This window comes from Ambystoma mexicanum, chromosome 6p (assembly GCF_040938575.1).
Source record: "Ambystoma mexicanum isolate Mex_15411 chromosome 6p, UKY_AmexF1_1, whole genome shotgun sequence".
In the NCBI taxonomy this organism is placed as follows: Eukaryota; Metazoa; Chordata; class Amphibia; order Caudata; family Ambystomatidae; genus Ambystoma; species Ambystoma mexicanum.
Window position 1 is genome coordinate 1,258,337,359 of NC_090935.1, and position 20,243 is coordinate 1,258,357,601.

Sequence of the window (20,243 nt, forward strand, 5' to 3'; positions counted from 1 at the left end):
TGATTGATGAGACACAAACTGGATGATCAATTTAAATTCAGTTGTCCTATTGTGGTTGATGTAATGATTTTAGGATTCCAGTGTTATTAATATGTATATGTGTTGTATGTTTGGTGATTTTTGTATGTAATAAATTGTTTCTGGATGGTCTTAGATGATTGTTTTTTATATAAATGTTTTAGATGTATACTATGCTGAAATTTAATATGAAATTGTAATAAATTCGGCAGTGCGATTTTATGTCTATGCTATTGGGTCAATTTTTTCAGGACTGACCATTGGGAATGAGTATGAGGTAGTCACCGGGATTGTTGAAATTTGATGTCCCTGTCTCTTCTTTTTGTATAGCCATTATATATGTATCCAGTGTAGTTAATGAGAAAAGGATGTGTGTTTAAGTTGATACATTTATAAATGTGTATACACGCAGCAAGATAAATGTCAAAATCACCAATGAAATATAAATACAATCTAGGTTTGGTGTGCCACGAAGCACCTTGAAGCCAGGCAATGAGGAGCTTTATAATACGCATGTGAGGAAATTAATTTGTCAGGAAGAGCCCACAGTCCTTCCATTTTGAGGATAAACACCCACGTTTTATAATGCAGTAAAGTTGCCACAATTCTTCCGTGGCATAGCCTGTGTATTGCTAAGCTCCTTAACATGTCCAATAGCATTAATTCTTCCAACTTACCTTGGGTGCAGAGAGTAGTTAAAAGCACACCCTTTTCCGATGTCCTTGCATACACAGGGTGTGGGCATTTGAGTGAAGAAATGGTGTTTTGGGTGTTAATGTTAGTTTTGTGTAATTTCACTGTACATTAGGTGTTGTAATGTGTTGGGTTTTCCAGTTCTATGTTGACCTTTTGTTCGACATATACTTCTTCGGTATGTTTTATACTGTACAGTGCACAGGCAGTCATGTACACAATTGCAAAGTAGCAGAATGCAGTATTTGTCCACTCAAGGAAATGCTAGCCTTTTCCTGATTAATGGACGTAAATGCCTGCACCATAATTGCCCTTGTTTACTGCAATCGTTACACATGTATTTCCCGGTATTGCATTTCTGAGTATTTTGGTTCTTTTATCGATTGGAAAACAGTGGCGCACATGGCAGCACAAGGTCAGCCCAATGAGTTTGCTTTCGGGGGCTCTCAACGGGTGCCTGGCTGAAATGTTTGCAAATACATGGGCAGCCAGAGGCCAGCATCATTCTCGCCCTCCTAAAATGACCTCCCGGCACAGCACTGACCAGGCTTGAGAAATGTTTCAGTTTCACACCAGCGCCTAGACCTCCCCTCTCCATCATTTGCATGTGGAGCATTAGCCATCCTGTTGTATTTGCATACTCACCCAGACCAATACATGGCTTCATTATTGTGGTGCGTTAAAAATAACTCCTTCCAGTGCGAGGAAGCAGCTTGAATGCACGCCCTGAACCGCACAGGGGGCTTTGTTTCACACACCCCTCTGCTAGTTGGAGGGCATAGGGGATTGCTGTTCGCACATGCTCCCCCTTCCCTCCCCTCATCTCCAGCACCAGTGTGGGCGTGGATGTTGCTTACACAGCAGACTACCAGGGGGGGCAGGTGATCCTGCTCATTTAGATGTACCACGAGTCACGTGACCAGAAAATGGTGGATGGTGCGTTATCCTGGCAACAGCGACAGAACAAGGGATGCTGAAAGTGCCATAAAGCAGCTTCGCCCCTTCCCTCATTGGGGGGTTCACGTCCGTCGGGAACCTACGCAGGACTTTGCATCAGGTAAGCCCGGGTGTGCGATGCATCACGCGTAGGACGCGCTGCTCCTGTAGTTACTTGAGGATGAGGAGGGGGAGGGAGAGATGAGAGCGCGGCGCCTGCCAGGGACATGCAAAGCAGTGGCCAGCGGTCTCCTGGCTGGAGGCAGGCGGCTGCGTGCTAGTCCGCTCCTCTTGGAAGCTAGCACACGCCCGCTGCACGGACCCGCTTTCTTTCCCGGAGCCCACGCAACATTTGAAAACGCATCTCGAAGGGCACCCTTTCTTCTGCCCACGGAAGCTCCCGCGGTGGGAGGCTACTTAGAGCAGAGCTGCGGCTGGCGGGGCGTGTGGGAGCAGCTTGTCTTTTGCTCTGGGGCGCAGAAGTCCTTTGACATGGACCAGAAAATGTCAAGCGCTGCTGTGGTGTGTTCTAACAGGGGCGCGGGAGCATCCTCCTCCTCCGAACCGTTGGGGGCCGTCAATGGACTTTTAAAAGTTTGCCCCTCGGCCGCCTCATATGAACAGGATTCTGCTGAAGGATACCGGCATCATAGCCTCACTTCCGTTCCCACATTTGCATTTCATGTATCTTCTGCCTAGAGGGGAAAGGGCCCTGCGGCGTAGCAATATTTCTTCTTTGCTGACAGATGTGTGTGTTGTTTCTGGGCGTGCATGCTGACATATGGTGTATTTTGCACCTCCCATTGTATTATGGTTTCACGTGTAAATAAATGCACAATCAAGTAAACGTCCCTGCGTCCTGCTCAACAAAGAATTGCATTTGACATTTGCAAGAAGTACATTTCAGAAGTCCGTCATACAAGCAAAAGCCCATAAAATAGAGTATTGTAAAAGTCGAGCTACATAGCCATGTTGGTCTATTTCGAGCTGTTTGTGTTGGGAATGGCGTGGCTTTCAGATGTATTGCGCTGTCCCCCTTAAGCGGCGGGATTGTGTGCTGAAGCAGGAGAACCTGTCCATGTGGAAGAACTGGGAGCTACTGTGAGCTGCTCTGAGGGGCATTGCAATATTCAGCCAGTTCCCCTACTCTACCTGGTGGCAACAGATCGAAATGGCAGCAGCGCCCTCTTGGAAATAGAGGCAAGGGAGCCGGTGATGTTTCTCAGTCGGCCGACATGAGGCGAGTTGGCTCCAGGGTCATTTGGTCACAAGCGCACGAACCACGGATGCTTGTGATCACCAATTGCCGCGCGTGCACGCAAAGGCAGAGTCATGACGCATGGACCTGACTGAGCATGGCATGGGGCATTGGTCTTCAAACTTTTTTATGTCATGGCCCACCTGAGCAAAAAATGAATTGTTCGGACCCCCCCTGCAGCGCCCCTCTGTGTTGGTGTCCGTTTTTTTTAATAGAGATGGCAGCGGAATGCGTGGTGTCCATACAAGAGCACACTGGAATTTTTTCTATATGTGACTCTGGCAGCATGCCATACTGTGCCCACACTCAAAGACATAAAGCAATTAAAGAAGTTGCCTCACATTGTAAATCCACTAGGCCAAACACCCTTTCTACACTGCCCCACCATGCTGCAGGACAGCACTAATACGAGATGCTAATGCCAGCTCTGTTAGATAAAGCATGGGCCTGCCCTTTTTTGCCAAAATAACCCCTGAGGCCTGTGGAATATAGAGGAGGTAGTGGCTGAGGATCTGTGGACCCTCTACCATGCATTAGAAGACGGTTTTCTTTAAAACGCTTCATCAGCTTATCACTGGTCAGGCTAAAGTTTGAAAGTGGTACAATCCTTTCTGTGTAGCCTTTCTGTGCATGATTATTTGGTCTCTCTTGTGCAGTATCCTGCCCTGTCTGTAGATATAATTCCCTAAAGATGTTTTGGTATTGGGGTTGGGCATGCCCACACTGAGACCCAGCTCGTCCTCCTCTAAAATTCTTCAGAAACAAGACGCAAAAGAGCCCTTGTACCCCATTTGAGTGGCTGATGTTGCAGCCCTTTTATAATTGCTTCGTAAGCTGTCTAAATGAGCATGTATGGTTCATGGTTTCCTAACATTTTGATGTTAGGGTGAGTATTGTGAACCATGATGTGAGCACCAAGCCATGCATCAGTTATGAATTTTGAGATTCACACATACAATCCTTTGATCACAGACTTGTTTATCAAATGTAGTTATCTCTGATCACTGGTATAGTCCTGAAATGCTCTATTATTTAATGCAAAGCATACATGAATCCTTATTGGTGCTATTTGTCCCCTTCCCACTCCCAGGGAGGTGTTTTGAAAGAGTACAATAAGAGTGTACCAGAATGTCCATCTTGGAGTGATAACCTTCTATCAGAAAATAATTCATATGGTTAGTCTAGTATTGCTCCTTGGGATATACAAGTGAGGTGGTGTGAACAGAACACCTGCAACGCAGGGCCAGGCCAGTCGGTCCTCAGACCCCGGTAGGCTATTCACACTGCCGTGTGCCAGTGTGGACAGTTTGAAACTGCATTCAGACAAGGCCTTCCCTAAGAGCAGGTGACAGAAAAACCATTTACTTGGGCAGCAACAGCTGTGTTTTCACATTAGAATTCTTCTGTAAAGTACTTGAATTACAATGTAATGAAACCAACTTAATTTATATAGCAATTATTTATTCATATTGAGGCAGGGTTTTGTTACACGACAGAGGTGTAGTTTGGGAGTGATGTGTGTCATTCGGGTCTATTCTACATGAATAGCCTCCTAATGGAGCCTTAGGCCCCAAAAAGGCCCGGCATCTGTACTTAGTGCGACAGGGGCCGGGCCTTTGTGGGGCCTCAGGTTTCATTAGGTTCCTATTCATGAAGACAAATGAAAAAGCACACACCTTCTTTTGTCTTCATATATAGGTTCTTAATGGTGCCTGAGGCCCCACAAAGGCTCGGCCCCCGTCGCACTAAGCATGTGTGGCAGGGGCCGTGGATCGGGCTGCTGCTTGTTGATGAAGCAACAGCCCGATCCATTTGTAATGCATCCTGTTGTTTTTTTTTCCTTTCAGGCTGAGGGTGCTCGCCCCCCTGGGCATGAGGCTGCGACTCACCAGTGGGGCCCACCCCACAATTTGAATGCCGCTGGCGAAGGGTGACCAGATGTCCCGGTTTTGCCGGGACTGTCCCAGTATTTGGTGCTCTGTCCCCATTTCTCAATAACCTGTGGAGCCAAAAGGTTAGTGACTGTCCCCCATGCATTCCTTAGAAACCACCAAACAACATTGTGTACGTGTTGGCAATAAAAGGCAGTGGTTTTTATTGCACATTACATGATAATAATACACAGTCATCATAATCCTCATAATAATACATCATGTACACTTTTGGGCGCGGGGTCCAGGGTTGTGCACCCTGGCCCGTGCCACCTTCCTCTTCCAACGAGGGTGTGGGCCCCGTTCGTTGCTCCGTGCAGAGTCCCAAACAGGATTGTACTTTTCTGCTGCTTGTGCAGCTCCTTATATTGTGGATCACTAGCCGTAGGCTATGTCTGCTTGTGTTGGGGCTCCGTGACAAGCCCCCGGCTGGCTGACGCCGACAGCATTTCGCACTTTGGGGTGCTCTTTTGTTCCCTACCTGGGGGTTTCCTGCCTCCTGCTTTTGGTGCTTGTCACCTTCTCTTGTTCTGTGTTGGCCCATTGCTTCCCACATCCTCCCCGGGACTGTGTGTCTGTTGGAAGGGCTGGGGAGAGGTGTTGCACTTCCCTTGATTCACAGGTTGCTGCCTGACAACCTGTGATCTGCCCCTCTCCCATATGTCCTATTTTGCCCCACACGTTACTGGCCCCCACTTTCTTAGCTGGGGTGCCCCCTTCGCAGCGCTGTCTATAACTGTGGCGCCAAAAGGTTAGTGACTGTCCCCCATGCTTTCCTCAGAAACCACCAAACAACATTGTGTAAGTGTTGGCAATAAAAGGCAGTGGTTTTTATTGCACAGTACGTGATAATAATACACAGTCATCATAATCATTATAATAACACATAATGTACACTTTTGGGCACAAGGTCCAGGGTTGTGCCCCCTGGCCCGTGCCGCCACACCTGGGAGGGTTTTCGGCCTACCAGATCCCCACCAAAAGTTGCTACCTACATCCTCTTTCTGCCAAGTTGTCTATTATTTCTCTGTAAAAATGTTCCATCCCTTTTTCGGACAGATGGGTTCCATCTTTGTGGAAACGTTCCGGGTTTTGCTAAAGATATTGCACTGTGCCTAATAAAACATATCCCTCTGGTGGCGCAGAATTTCTCTATCCCTCTGTTCAACTTCTTCCTCGCTATACCAATAGCCTTATACGAGTTTGCCCTCAACCATGTTTTCCTGGGCAATATTGCAGTGTAAATAAGTTCTGTCTCCTTCCAGGTGTGGGTTATGCCTGCTGATGTGGCGCATACATCATCCAATAGTTGGTTTCTCCCCAAGGCCACTAAATAATTGCCCCCAAGATGTATAATTAGAAATTCCGGTGGGTCCCTTAAAGCCACCAGATTGGCTAGCCTTTTGTGAGTATCCAGCCATTTTAGACGTCTGTACCCCCACCATGACGTGATGGTGTTTTGACCCTATTGCGTTTACGTGTTGCGCCCCTTAGTGTCCCACCCAGCCTTACCTATGAACTTCATGAGTACTGCTTTAAATTGGAACAGGCTTAGGGCGGATGTGTCCCTATGAATCAGGAAACAATCCCCCATTAATGGGCGTTGGTCGTTATATTGGTTGATGATGCACACCGGGCAGTTGGTAACGTCTTCTATGCATTCAATATTTATCTCCCTTCTGCACCCTGTCTTGGATGCCTGAAACTCTATTGTGATGCTGTCTGCCCTTACCCTTAGATCCGGTATCCCTAGATCATCACTGGTGTTTGTGCTTGACGCTATGAGCTCGCTCATCCTGAAAGCCCCGAAGTATGCTTAAGAAAAAGTAGCTTTAAACAATAGTGCCTCGTATGTGTGGGAGCATATTGTATCAAGTAGCCGTGTTATGGTTGTTAGCTTTTGGAAATCCAGCGGGCACCTCTTATCTTTCTGTGGCCCTTCAATTTTCCCCCAGCCCTTTAATTCGTAGGATATTAATGCACTGCGGGTTGGGTCTGATCCACCCTGGATCTTTGCAAAATATGCTACTGCTGTTAGGTGTCTTTTTGCCCATTCCTTTTTTACCCCTTTCCTGTAAGCCCCCTCTAGGAATTTGTTGATATCTGTTGTCGTTATTAACTCAACATGCGTTATACCTGTAAAATTTAGTACTGTTTCCAGACACTTACTACATTGGGCGGTGGTGTTGGTTGCCAAAGCTGCCTTGGCCAGGTCTAGAAGCAGCCCTGTTGCAGGGTCTGTGGTTTTCGTTGGCAGAGAAATCCTGCTGACACCCGTGTCTGAGGTGTGTTTTGTTGGTGGCTGCACATCATGGCCCCGGCTGTTCGGCCTTGGCGTTGATGCAGCCTGTCTGCCAGGATATCCCAGCAGTCCTTCGGTACTTCTGTCATATCTCTCTGGCCATTTGCGGCCATTTGACAAAATTTGCGCCACTGAAATCGAGATCATGCATCTGCAGTGTTTATTATCTGTCCCGGCAATTTGTTTCGCTCTTAACACCATGTTTCTGTTCAGAGGTCTGTTTCTTGGTCATTGCTCTTAAAATGTTCAACACCAGTTGGCTATTTATTGTCCTTCTGTTAATAAACCCTACCACTGCCATGTTATCTGACCAGGCGATTAACTCTGTGTTTGCTAGCTAGTCACCCCAGATGTGTAGTGCCAACCAGATTGGTATGATCTCACGGATAGTAATATTCTTGGTCCACCCTGCTGCATGCCAAGTGTCTGGCCATTCACCAACGAAACATGCTGTGCCAATAATTGCCCCAAAGCCTTTGCTCCCTGCCGCATCAATGAAAAGTACCCTTTTATTGACGGTGTTCAATGGCATGCGCCATATTTTTTTTCCGTAGAAATTTGTAGGGAATTCTTCCCATACCAGTAAATCTTTTCTAATCTCTTCACCCAGTCTTAAATGCAAATGTGATTTTTGAAACCCTTTTGTCCTCAGTTCAAGACTTCTTGCAAATGTTTTGCCCTGCAGTATTACCTTGACTGCAAACATGTAGGATCCCTGCTAGAGACTGTATTTCCTTGACAAATCCTTTGTTCCTTGCCCTCAAGTTTATGATTTTGTCAAATTCTTCTACCTTTTTGTCAGGAATCCAGCATTCCTCTGCGTTTGAATCTATCTCTATGGCTAGCAACGTTATGTTAGTTGCTGGGTTGGTCGTGTTTTCCTTTGCCAGTGGTATACCCCACTGTGCTGCCATCTCTATCATTGTTTTCAATGCCTTTTCGCATTCCTCTGTTGCTGGGTGACCTAATATCATGAAATCGTCCAGGTAGTGTACTACCTGTGCCTCAGGTATTTGTTTTAAGGATGCCCATTAAAAAAGGAGCTCAAATGGTAAACGAGGCTGCAAGATATTGAACACCCCATTGGCAGGCATCTGTCCACATAAACATTTCCCTCAAATGTGAAACCTAGCCAAGGTTGGGATTTGTGGTTTACTGGTAGGAGTCTAAAAGTTGACTCAATATCCAGTTTTGCCATTAGAGCCCCCTCCCCACATTTCCTGACAATTCTAAGTGCCTCCTGGAAATGGGTGTAGGTCACTGCAGTTTCAATTTCTGGGATCCCGTTATTCAATGACTGCCCCTGTGGGTAAGATAAATGATGTATCATCCTCATTTACCCTGGTTCTTTCTTCGATACCAGGCCTAGAGGGGAACAGATGTATTCTTGAAAAGGCATTTTTCCCGGGGTCCCCCAATTCTGTCTAGTTTTAGTTCTTTGCAGATTTTCTGCCTAATTATCTCTGCGTTTTCCTTTGCTGATTTCATATTTTATGGTATCTTTTATGAGCCCTTCCCTTCGAATGGGATGCTAAAACCTTCCTGAAACCCTTTCTCTAAGCTCTGCCTGATGTTTCTGTCTGGGTGAGTTGCCAGTATTGCTGCAAATTCTCTGAGTTTAATTGGGGTTTCCCTGGTGTTAATATACCTTTGTCTTTAAGACATTCATTGTTCCTCTTTCTTGGGCCCCTTGTTAGGTAGTCGGGTGCACCCACTAGTGACGTGGTCTCCCCTGCATTTTGTACATGCGTACTTGTACCTGCACTCCTTGCCCCATGCACAGTACCCCTTTTCAAATTTCCAGCAGGTAACATTATACCTGTTGTTGTTCTGTGGCTTGCTGTTGTTTTGACTGTGGGTATTGGACCTTGCCCCCCATGGCTGTTTCTTCCAAAAGGGCTGTTCGTCCTTGTTATGGTTCACCTGCTCGCTGCTTTTATTGCTGCTTATCTGTGCTGTTTTACCCTGTGCTGGACTCCCCCTTAACTTCTCTCATTTTATCTATATATGCAATGAATTTTCCCTTCCTTTGTCTTTTTTTCTAAGATAACTGTAGCCAATATGGCAAATGCTTTTAGCCAGTTGTCCCAGTAGTGCTCCACCTGCACTTTTCTTGCTAGGATTTTCTCAGTCGTTTTGGGATCCCTAAAGGCATTATATCCTTTTTACTGTGCTTAATGCGATGAAAATATTTCCATATATCCCTTTTTCCAAATAGCGTCTTTGACCACTTGTTCAGTGTTCCATGCTAATGGACCTCTTGAACCGATTCAAAATATCACTTTGTAGTGTCTTTAGTTTCTCCACTAGGTGTGTGTTTGTGTCTTTCGCTCTGGTCTTGTGGGGTTGCTGCGGCACTCCCAGCACTATTGTTACTAGGTGCTGGAGCACCTCCTTCTATCCCTGGAACCACAGTTCCAGTCCCTGTGGAAATGGGCCCTGTTTTCTCATTCTAGGTCTGGGTGGGGTGGGGGCCTACCCATGCCCTTATTGGGCCCTCCCCACTGGTCCTTTGCTCCACTTGCACATCTGCTCCTGTGTTTAGGAGCTGTTTCTCCCCCAACTCTGTCATCATTTTTTCCAATTGATCAAATGTGGTATTTACTACTGATTCTTGTTGCACCAAATACTTATTCGCAAAATCCTAGTCATAAGCGCTTTCTTTTTACCTGGCTTGTTACTCTTTTCCCCAGACACTGATGCTGTCTGCTTCTTTGCTGTGTCCTGGGCTTTGCTCCATTTGTTTTTTTCCCTCTGTGGCACTTCTGCTTCCTCATGTACTATGAAGGCATCATCGTCTTCTTCATTAGAACTGCTGTCCAGGCACTTCTTTACCCATGCCCAGCCGTGTATGCGCTCTGCCTCAACAGCCCATTGCATCAGTTTTGACTTCTTTTGGACTGCCATTTCCGTTTCATTTTGTACTAGGCTCTTATTGCTTCAGAATTATGTTGCTCTGCGTGGTCTTGCTTCCAATATCAGCGTGTTGCACTTTATTTATGCGAGAATGTACTAGGCTTGTCTTATATAAATCTGTTGCTCTGTGTGGCCTTGCTTCCAAAACCTGCGTGTTGCACATTGTTTATGCGAGAATATCTTTATTATTAGGTCTTCCCAACTTAAATGAGCTTCGTACTATAAGCGTTTTCTTCTTCCACGGAATTTGCAACAAAAACAGGCCCCCGCGCTCTGTTTGCGCGGTGTCAAAATTATTCTGCTTCCACTCTTTGTTTACGACGTAAAAAGCAAATTACAAACCCTCTTTTCGGAAAGTCTGTCTGTTTCACCTTGCGGGTGCTCAGCAATCCTCGCCGGGTCCTTCTTTCTTCGCCACACCTTCCTTCTAGGTGGCGTCAGTTACTTGTAAGTCCTGCGCGCTTCCGTTGCTGTAGGATGAACCTGGCTGTCTTCAGCTGCGCTGGATTGTTCGGCGAGCCTTTCAACGTGTTGTCGCTCGTCTTGAAGGCTGCTGCATACGGCTCTCGCCTTCCCTTCACTTCAATTCTCTGGTGAGTCGTTTTTTCATCACATAGCTACGCTGTCTCTTTCTGCTGCTCGCCTCCTCTCAAATTGCCCGTAGGTTGCACCGGAGTAAGGTGAAGCTCACAGTGTTCTAACCAGGCAGTCTGCTTAGCTGAAAACGATTCTTCCAGCAGTTGAAATTGCACCAGAGCAAAGAAAAAGCTCCCTGTGGTGAAACAGGCCAATGTTTCAAAAGAAACAAGTATTCTGCGTACGCAGACTACTTGTTTGGTGCTCCGTACGGAGTCCCAAACAGGATTGTACTTTTCTCGGCGCTTGTTCTTCTTCTTGCTGATAGATTTTTATCCATCAGCGGTGATTTTTTGGATACCGAGGCTTGAGCCTCATTACTCCATCTGCTCGGGTTGAGTGTGTAGTCGTGGGTTTGTATTCTTCTTGGTCTGTGTGGTCTTGTCACAGTAGGGCTGGTTTCACAGGGTCTTCTCAGTGATGGGCAGCGGGTAGCGGGCGAAGGGGTTTGCAGTGGTGGCAGTGAGTCTTCTGATCAGAGGGTTCGGGTTCTGATCCAGTTCTTGGCAGAAGTTCTTACTCAGCTTTGCTAGATGTTCATCCAACATCTCGATGTCCAGGTCTCTGTGAAGGTCTGCTATCCTTGTGAAGATTGGTGCTCCGGATGATATCCGCAGGGCCTTGTTCTGGACTATCTGAAGACTCTTCCGGTGTCGCTCATGGCAGGTCATCCATGCTGGGGAGGCATAAGTCAGGGTTGGTCTGATGATCGCCTTGTAGACGTTGATCTTTGTCCGGAGTGGCATGGACTTGCTCTTCAGGAGTGGGTACAGTGCTGCCATCTTTCCTGTGCCTTCTGCTGAGTATTCTCAATGTGGCTTTCCCAGTTGAGTTTGCTGTCCAGGGTCACACCGAGGTAGCGGCTGCTGCTCTCCCATTTGATGGTCTCCCCGTTGAGGCTGATGTGTGGGTGCTCCTTGATCTTCTTTCTGGTGAACAGAGTTGCAGTTGTCTTGCTGGTGTTGAGTTCTATCCGCCAGTTGCTGTACCACTTTGCAATGGTATCCAATGAAGCTTGTAGGTTCTTCGCCACTTCCTTTTCGCTGAAAGACTGGGAGATTACTGCAACATCGTCTGCATACAGCGCCAGGTTCGTCTTGTGGAGATCTGTCGGGATGTCGTTGGTGAAGAGGTTGAACAGGAAGGGTCCGAGGTTCGATCCCTGTGGCACGCCTGCTCGGATGGGATGTGAAGAGGACATCTCAGACTGCATGGCGACATGGAAGGTGCGGCCTCCCAGGTAGCTTGCAATTGTCTTCACCAGGTAGTTAGGAAATCCCAGGCCAATCATCTTGTGCAGCAGTCCTTTGTGCCAGACTCGGTCGAATGCTTTGGCGACATCCAGGAAGACGATTCCTGTGGACTTCTTGATGTTGAATCCGTGGCTGATGGTGTCCACCACTCTCAGTAGCTGATGAGTCGTTGCATGCTCCTATCGAAATCCAAACTGTTCCTTTGCTAGTAGATTTCTTTCGGAGGTGAAGTCGCTGAGTCGAGCGAGGAGGACCTTCTCCAGGAGCTTCGATAATCCAGAAAGCAGGCTGATGGGGCGGTAGTTTGCTGGATCCCTCAGTGGTTTGCCGGCCTTTGGAAAACGATGACCCTTGCTTTTCTGCTGCTTGTGTAGCTCCTTATATTGTGGATGACTAGCCTTAGGCTATGTCTTCTTGTGTGGGGGCTCTGTGACAAGCCCCGGCGAGCTGGCACCAACAGCTCTTCGCACCTTGGGGTGCTCTTTTGTTCCCTACCTGCGGGAGTCCTGCCTCCTACTTTTGGTTCTTGTCACCTTCTCTTTTTCTGTGTTGGCCCATTGTTTCCTACATCCTCCCTGGCACTGTGTGTCGGGCTGGGGGGAGGTGTTGCACTTCCCCTGAGTCACAGGTTGCTGCCTGACAACCTGTGATCTGCCCCCTCCCATTTGTCCTATTTGCCCCACAGGTTACTGGCCCCCGCTTTCATAGCTGCTCGATGCCCCCTCCGCAGCGCTGTCTAGATTATGTTCCAATTGGAAACTGCAGTTGTCCCGTATTTTTGTAGTCAAACTTTATAGCTGGCAGGCAGGAATGCACAATCTCGCACAGAAGAAATGCTGCATTTTATACCTTAAGATAGTGTTAGTTTGTGATGGATTCATTATAATATGTGTTTCTTTGAACAGTAACACTAAAGCCCCCTTTTCCTCCAAACGCTACTGACAGCCACTTTCAAGATTTAGTCCTACTTTTATGTTAGTTGACCTGTCCCGGTTTTTTACTTTTAAAATCTGGTCACCCTAGCATGGCGTCGCCATACAGCAGTGCATAAATGGGGGCAGGCGAATATGTGTTATCGGGTAGCATAGCATGTCATATGTTCAAATGAAAGGGAAGCACATGCATGCAGCATTCCGTTTTTTAACCAACTCATGAAATAAGATATACGTATGTTTTGTTGTGGTAAGTGTTGCAGAATAAAAGTGAACGAAGTTAGGCCCTGCGCTCCCAATATTTATGCGTCACCTATAATGTGGACCCGGATATGAAAACCTGCAATAGCTGGCAAATAAATATTTATAGCTTTCTCATGTCAGCAGTTCCAACAAAGGCACTGAGAAAAAAGTCACGTCACAAGTTGGCAGCTTTCCCGTTGCGGTCCCTTTGGAAGAGGAGGCTTAGAGCATAGTGATGAGCCAGCAACATGCAAACCTGGTTTGCTAGAGAGTCCTTTTTTTTTTTTTTTAAGCAAAACATTTTCAGTGGCCTCATTGACACCTTTAGGAAATACACAGGTATTGGTTTGAAAAGCAAAATGCTGTGCACACTCCTTCCTCCTTACGTAAAAGTTAGTGCTATGAGTCACTGTGACTTGATTGGACATTCTTCTATTTTGGACTCTTATACTAGGTCTGTATGCTATCACCTTTCACCCCCTTGACATCAGGGCCCTTGGCTGTGCTACCTCATTAAGCAAAGGGCATATTCCCTTTGGGCTGTACTCATGTCTTACTGATGGAGCGGGCTCTTTGGTTTATAACGAAGTTGCTACAAGCAGGCTCGGACCGACAGCGATCCCCAACGTGTAGCTCACAGAGCAACTTCTTGCTCATGGCATTCTAAACTGTTGCTCACCTCACACCCTGGCCATGGATTGGGATCTACATGATCCGACTGTGGCTGATTTTCCTGCGGCCGGAAAGTTTGCATGAGAAATCTGCAAACCACAAAAGGTTTGCACATTTCCCATGCGAACACACGTTAAAAACCTCTACATACCCACACCACACCCATGACACCCCCAACACACCCCCATCCACACCCCAAATATAAACAAACCCTACTTACCTTTTTCTTCACGCTGAGTCCCTGCGGCTCCAGTTCCCTTTCACTTCCGTGATCAGGAACCGGCACTGCAGGGTCCTTTCCTTTTTTTTTTCTTTTTTTTTTCTCGGGAGCCGCAGGAGTTTCCCCCGCAATCCCTGCTCACTATACTTTAAAGTATATTGAGCGGGGGCTGCGGGGGACACCCCTGCAGTCTTTTTTTTAATATACTTACCTACAATGCTACCACCAAAGGTTCTAACTTTTGGTGTTCGAACCTCTGGTGGTAGTATTTTTGGGGTTTTTTGTACATGCAAATCTTTAGATTCGGTAAAAACATACAAACCCATAGGGTGGAGGACAAGGGAAGCAGGCTGAGGGGTGATATGATATGGCATTCATAACACACCTGTACACAAATATTTATAGGCGCGACAAGACAAGGAGGGGGAAACAGAGGGAGGACGAACCATCAATATTACTATGCCATGTGTTATTCAGATCCCGCAAGCGCAGAGAAGGGGAAGATGAGCAGTGCAAAGGGGGAAAAGGGGTGGAGAAGTGCAGGTAATCAAATGTGCAGCCAGTGGGTGGCTCAGTGCAGGTTATCAAAAAGTGCAGCCAACGGGTAGCTCACAAGTGCAGAGAGAGGGGACTGTAGGGTTACAGATACAGACCACAAGTGCTGGGGGAGCAAAGAGGCACTGCGAGGTGCAACTGGACAGTCAGGGACCTGGACCCAAATTCAGAGGGTGGTCTGGTGACCAGTGCGTGGAGCCGACGGGTCATCAACAGGGGAGAGGAAGAGAGAAAGCAAAAGTGAAGAGGAAGGTCTTGAGTTGCTTCCGGAGCTGGTTCTGCTTAAGTTTGAGTGATGCAGGGAGGCTGTTCCAGAGGGAGGCCCCAGCTAAAGAAAGAGATCTGCCCCTAACTCTCTGCTTGGAGAAGCAACTGACCCTCAGAGAGTTGGAGGTGGATGAGCAGAGAGCTCGAAATGGGAGATACTTAGGAAGAGAGAGTTGGAGGTAGTGCGGTCCCAGGCCCCAGAAAGCCTTGTGGGCAATGCAGAGGGTCTAGAACTTGATGCTTGCTGCAACTGGGAGCCAATGAAGAGATTTCAGAGCTGGAGAGATACGATCCCTGGGCTTGAGGCCAAGGACAAGTCTTGCAGTCCTGTTCTGGATACGTTGTAGAGGACTTAGAGTAGAGGTAGGACAATTTAGAAGGAGGCTTTTGCAGTAGTCCAGCCTAGCTAAGACCAGAGTTCTGGGGACAGTGAGCTTCTGGGGGAAAGTGAGGAAAGAAAGAATACCTCAGAGGAGGTGCAGCTGATAGTTTGACTTCTTAGAGATGTCACAGATGTGAGAAGAGAAGGAGAGGCTGGAGTAGAAGATGAACCCATGGTTCTAAGCTTCATAGCTATGAGCAGGAAGGGGGCAGAGAGTTGGCGGGCAGAGAGAGAGAGGAAAGGAGGGAGCTGGTGTTCCGATGAGGAGGATCTCCATCTTACTGGCATTAAGGCAGAGATCATTGACAGCACACCACTCCTGAATTGCGGACAGACAGTCTGAAATGAGAGAAGGAGCAGAGGCGGCCGAGAGGTAGAAGTAGATAGAAGAGAGGAAGGATCCTAGTTGGACCTGAGATGGTCAGTCAGTGAGAAAGGAGGTCAGCCAGGCCAGTGCCTGATCAGTGATACCCAGGTTATCATGGAAGTGCTTGAGCAGGATGGCATGGTTGACCGTGTCAAAGGCAGAAGAGTGCCGACTGCAGAGGGGCTCATTGGCCATAGTCAGCACGCTACTGTTCCATGGTTGAATGGGTTTGCACTGGGGAAGGCTGCTGAAATGAATCTTATGGATGATGGTTAGACAGGCCGAATGACAAACACACCACTGCTGTTGAAATGAAAAGCAAAAAAACATCTACTGGTACACCTCACTGTCTTGCACTTGTAGGTGTGCAATGCAGACAGCACTAGTGAGTTAGCAATTGCCAGCCCTAATCCTCAACACTATTTAGTAGCTGCAGCACTTAAAGGTGCTGAACACAAGGATATACACCTCTGTCTGGAGCAGGTACACGATCTGTGCAGCAACTGCTGCTAGCAACTAAGCCTTCCCTTGCTGCACTCGAGTACCGTGGAATGGGGCTAGACGCAGAGGTGATCCAACTGCATAATCAGAAAATCTGTGACATTAATACCTATCTGTCATTGATTATTTAAGTTCCAATGTCTTTTTTGCACATGCAAGATTCAAGCTTGCTACAACCTAGCACATTTATTGTTTCAAATGTTCCATGCCTCACTGTAGTGTCCATATAAATAAACTGTCATCTCTTGGCGCTTTGCCCAGCTGCGGAGTGCCTTAATGGGCAAAATAATGTAACCACGTGCCCTTTTGTGCCTTGGTGAAAATTGTCAACTCCTCTTCCTCTGCACCGCTGGCAAGTGCATAACTTTCTTTTTATTAAATGATTTTTTTATATGTCATTTGTGTGCTATTAAGGTTTGTGCATAATATGTACCAGAACTATTTACCTGACTATTGCCTAACTATTGCAGTCTCCTAGTCCATCTGATATCATCTGATATCATCCGATGCTTACGCGACTGGCATGCAGATAGTGGACAAATACAGCAAAGCATGCCAGTTTGCATACTTCCTGATTAAAATCAAAATAAATTACTTTTAATGATTTGAAATTAATATGACCATACATTCCACCACCTATCAAGGTAAAGCCCTCAACCACTTCTGTAAAGCGGTCTTCAAATGCCCCAATGTGTGACCAATGTTACCTGCCTAATGTGCTTAAAAATACACAACTACTTTTCTTCGAATATCCCAGGTGGGATTTTTTTTTACCTCCATAACAGAGCATATCTACTTTATCTACTATGCTAACCGTATTCCTACAGCCCCTGCTCGTCTCGAGAACTTTATAGAGTAGCAAAATAACTCTCAACAGTAGTTCCACTCACTGACCCACTACACACACAGGCACAATGTGACTTAATTAGCGTCTTTTTTAATGAGAAAATTCAGACCACCCACCAATCCATCTCGGGAAGTGAAACATCTGGTTTCGAAGTCATGCACATAGAGCAGTCTCTGACAAGAATCAAGTCCCTACTTAGGTTCCAGTTCGAGACGGTTATGGATGAAGTGGGTATGGGGGCTTTGCATAAACTCAAATCAGCATCCCCTGCTGATTCCATTCTTCTTTGGGTCTGCCAGTCGCTACCACCTACATGCATTTAATTGCTCACGGCTGCTCTTCATTTCTCTTTCCCTACAGGTTCTATCCCGTCCTCTTTGAAGCATTCTCTAGTTACCCCTTTAATGGCACTTGCCCGCTTGAAAACTATAGCCCTATTTCACTTCTTCCGGCCATTATGAAGTTGCTGGAAATAATAGTCAACCCCCCAGGTCTTTTCTTTTTTGGAATCGCATCTTCTGCTTCATCCTTTTCAGTATGGGTTTCAGCCTTAGAGGGGTACGGAATCAGTTATGATCTTGGTTGTAGGTGACCTTCTTCTTGCTGCTGGAATGCAGTGAGATCGGAGTGCTGATTCTCCTTGACCTATCTGTGGCATTCGATAACATTGATCATCAGATCCTACTCCATCGTCTGGAAGATGCAGGAATCGCTGGTCTACACCTGGCTTGGTTCACGTCTTTTCTTTCGGACCCTGCTGAGAGGTTGTCTCTTGCTCCTTTTTTCTCCTCTCCTGTCGCTCTTTCCTGTGGGGTTGCCAAGGGGCCTTCTCTGGCTCCACTTCTTTTTATCCCCGTCCGCTAGCAGATCTGATTCATGAGCACAAGGTGCGTTTTTATACCTATGCTGATGACAACCAGCTGCTCTTTTGACTGGATTGCCCAACCTCTGCCCCCTATAAGCTTAGAAATAGCTTGTCAGCAATAGGAAACTGGATGGCCAATACCTGGCTTAAACCTAATGGTAACAGAACCGAGATTATGGTATTAAGGCCCACCTGAACGGAGACTTCATGGACTACAGAGTTCTGGCCTGAATCACTAGGGCGATGTCCTGCACCTAGTAAATACTCCTTCCCTCTGGCTCCAGAGAATTGCAGAGTTCCTCTCTGTGCAATGCAGGTTTTTTAAAATTGAAAACTCTAAAACAAAAGTTCCCTTTCCTTCCCCCAGAAGTCTGTGCCGAAGTGGTGGCTGGATCTGTTTTGGGGTGCCTGGATTATTTTAACAGGATTTACTTGGGACATCCAGCGTTTCTAATTCATCAACTCGATCTGGTCCAAAATGCTGCCGCACGGTTAGCCCTTGGTACCACTCGTTGGGCCCATTCTCACGATCTTCTCTCACGATCTTCTCTCACATTTACCCTGGCTCCTGATTTGCAGTCACATCAAATTTAAGGTGCTCTGCATTGCTCACCGGGCAGTTCATTCTGTGGTGGCAGAATATCTTCACGAAAAATGGATCCCTTATGCCCCAGTCAGAATACTTCGCTCCGCTTCACAGATGTTGTTGGTAGTCCCCAGATTTCAGAGAGCTCGGGCAGGGGGCAGAGCTTTTTCTTGTCTTGCGCCCTCGATATGGAACCCCCTCCCATGTCAACTCAGTGAACTTGCGGATCATCTTGGATTCCAAAAGGCTCTGAAGACTTTTCTGTTCTGAGCCTTTCTTTAAATTTTTTTTGGCCTCACAGTAGATTAGTTATTCATCCTCTCTCTCTTTATCTAGTGCCGAGATGCCCTCGGGGCTTACTCTGCGCTGTACAAATATGGTTAAATTACATGACATTAAAATGCGCCATTTGCCACTACACATGGCCCAACTATTCTATGGTGGATAAACCCATAAACCTATTAGAGTGATCTTTACCATTGTTACTGGTATTGCCTGCTTAAATATGCACCATTTTCAACTAAGGGTCCTGGCAATTCCTTGTGAGAGAGCCTCAAAATAGACCTGCAAAGTTGGTTTGAAATGTTCCAACTTCTGACCAATTTTACTGACCAAAAGTGTTTTAAATACACCATTTAACACTAAAGGCCCGATTCATGGAATATTTTCCTGGTTCAAAGTGACTTTGCACGGCCGACATAAACCCGGATTCATGGAACCGTGCAAAGTGTATTTTTGCCGTGCAAAGTTAGCGCATAGTAATTTTTGCAGTACTGAATGACTTTGCCCGGCAAAAATACACTTTGCACGGTTCCATGAATCAGGGTTTGTGTCGGCCGTGCAAAGTCACTTTTCAGAAGTGCAAATTCACATTGAACTGGGCAAATATTCCATGAATCGGGACCTAAATGCTGAGAAAAGTTCCTTTGGTAGAAACCCGGCGCCTCAGCTATGCTTCTGAAATAGTCATTTTTTTCTAATAGTTTTACAGCAAATAGGTACCTAAAAGTGAGCCATTTGCCACACACTTTTCTAGAAGTTAAAGATCAGTGTAAATTGCCTGCACAAGAATTTCACCCTGTCTAGATCAGGGTTAATTATTGCATTTTAACAGGTTATATTAGGGATATTACATGTATTATAGTTATCATTTGTGTTGCAATCATTTTTCCAGCAACTGAATGTTGAGATGCCCAGTTGAAGTGTGGATGCTTCTCGCCATTTTATTTGATAGGCAAACCTTACTTATTCCCCACAGAGGGTTGGAGACCAATGCAATAGGGCTATGGCCGAGGTGCAGGCCCAACATGCTTTAGTGGCCAGTTTGTTTGTCAAAGTGGGCCATTTTCTTTACACATTGGGCCAGTTTGATGAGTTACTTAACTGTGCTGCTATAAGTTATGACCAAAGTTACTGAACAAATATTAGATAAAAGGTATAACGTTTACCCAAAAACTCCAGCCTGGGTACTACTCAAAAAGACTGTCAAAAAAGGAATGAATGCTATTTGTGACTGTGAATCACTTTTTCGTTGGTGGCTAAGCAAATGCTATGCCCCAGTCCGACCCTGGCTACGAGTAATCGGAGGCTGTTGTCAGAAGTCTGACTTTCGATGAGCTAGTCACTACTAACCTCTTGGTGACTCGAAGAGCCCACTCACTGAGTAACGCACCTGTGCTCCGATTCGCTTATTTGTGATTGGCTGTAATGTATCCAACCACCAACCTCCTTTTTTTACAAAGGCCGGGGGTTGGCTCATGCACATGCAGCTTTTGACTGTGAGGACGTTTTGTATTTTTTGTTCGGGGTGGGGGGCATTTTGCTGTTCAAAATAAATATGATGCATGTGCACGCTAGCGGTGC

At 46.5% G+C, this 20,243-nt stretch overlaps 1 protein-coding gene across 10 annotated transcripts in view; it reads left to right on the forward strand.

Moving 5' to 3' along the window:
• PRUNE2 (prune homolog 2 with BCH domain) overlaps positions 1–20,243 on the forward strand; it is a 743,862-nt gene that overhangs the window by 258,689 nt on the left and 464,930 nt on the right. Inside the window, exon 1 of one of the 10 annotated variants that reach the window (XM_069625915.1) lies at positions 1,481–1,768. The exons of 7 other annotated variants lie outside the window; for them this stretch is intronic. The gene's annotated coding sequence lies outside the window, so the exon portion shown is untranslated. Of the gene's footprint in view, positions 1–1,480; positions 1,769–20,243 lie in introns of those variants that run through there. 2 more of the 10 variants (XM_069625916.1, XM_069625917.1) reach the window with 2 other exon arrangements.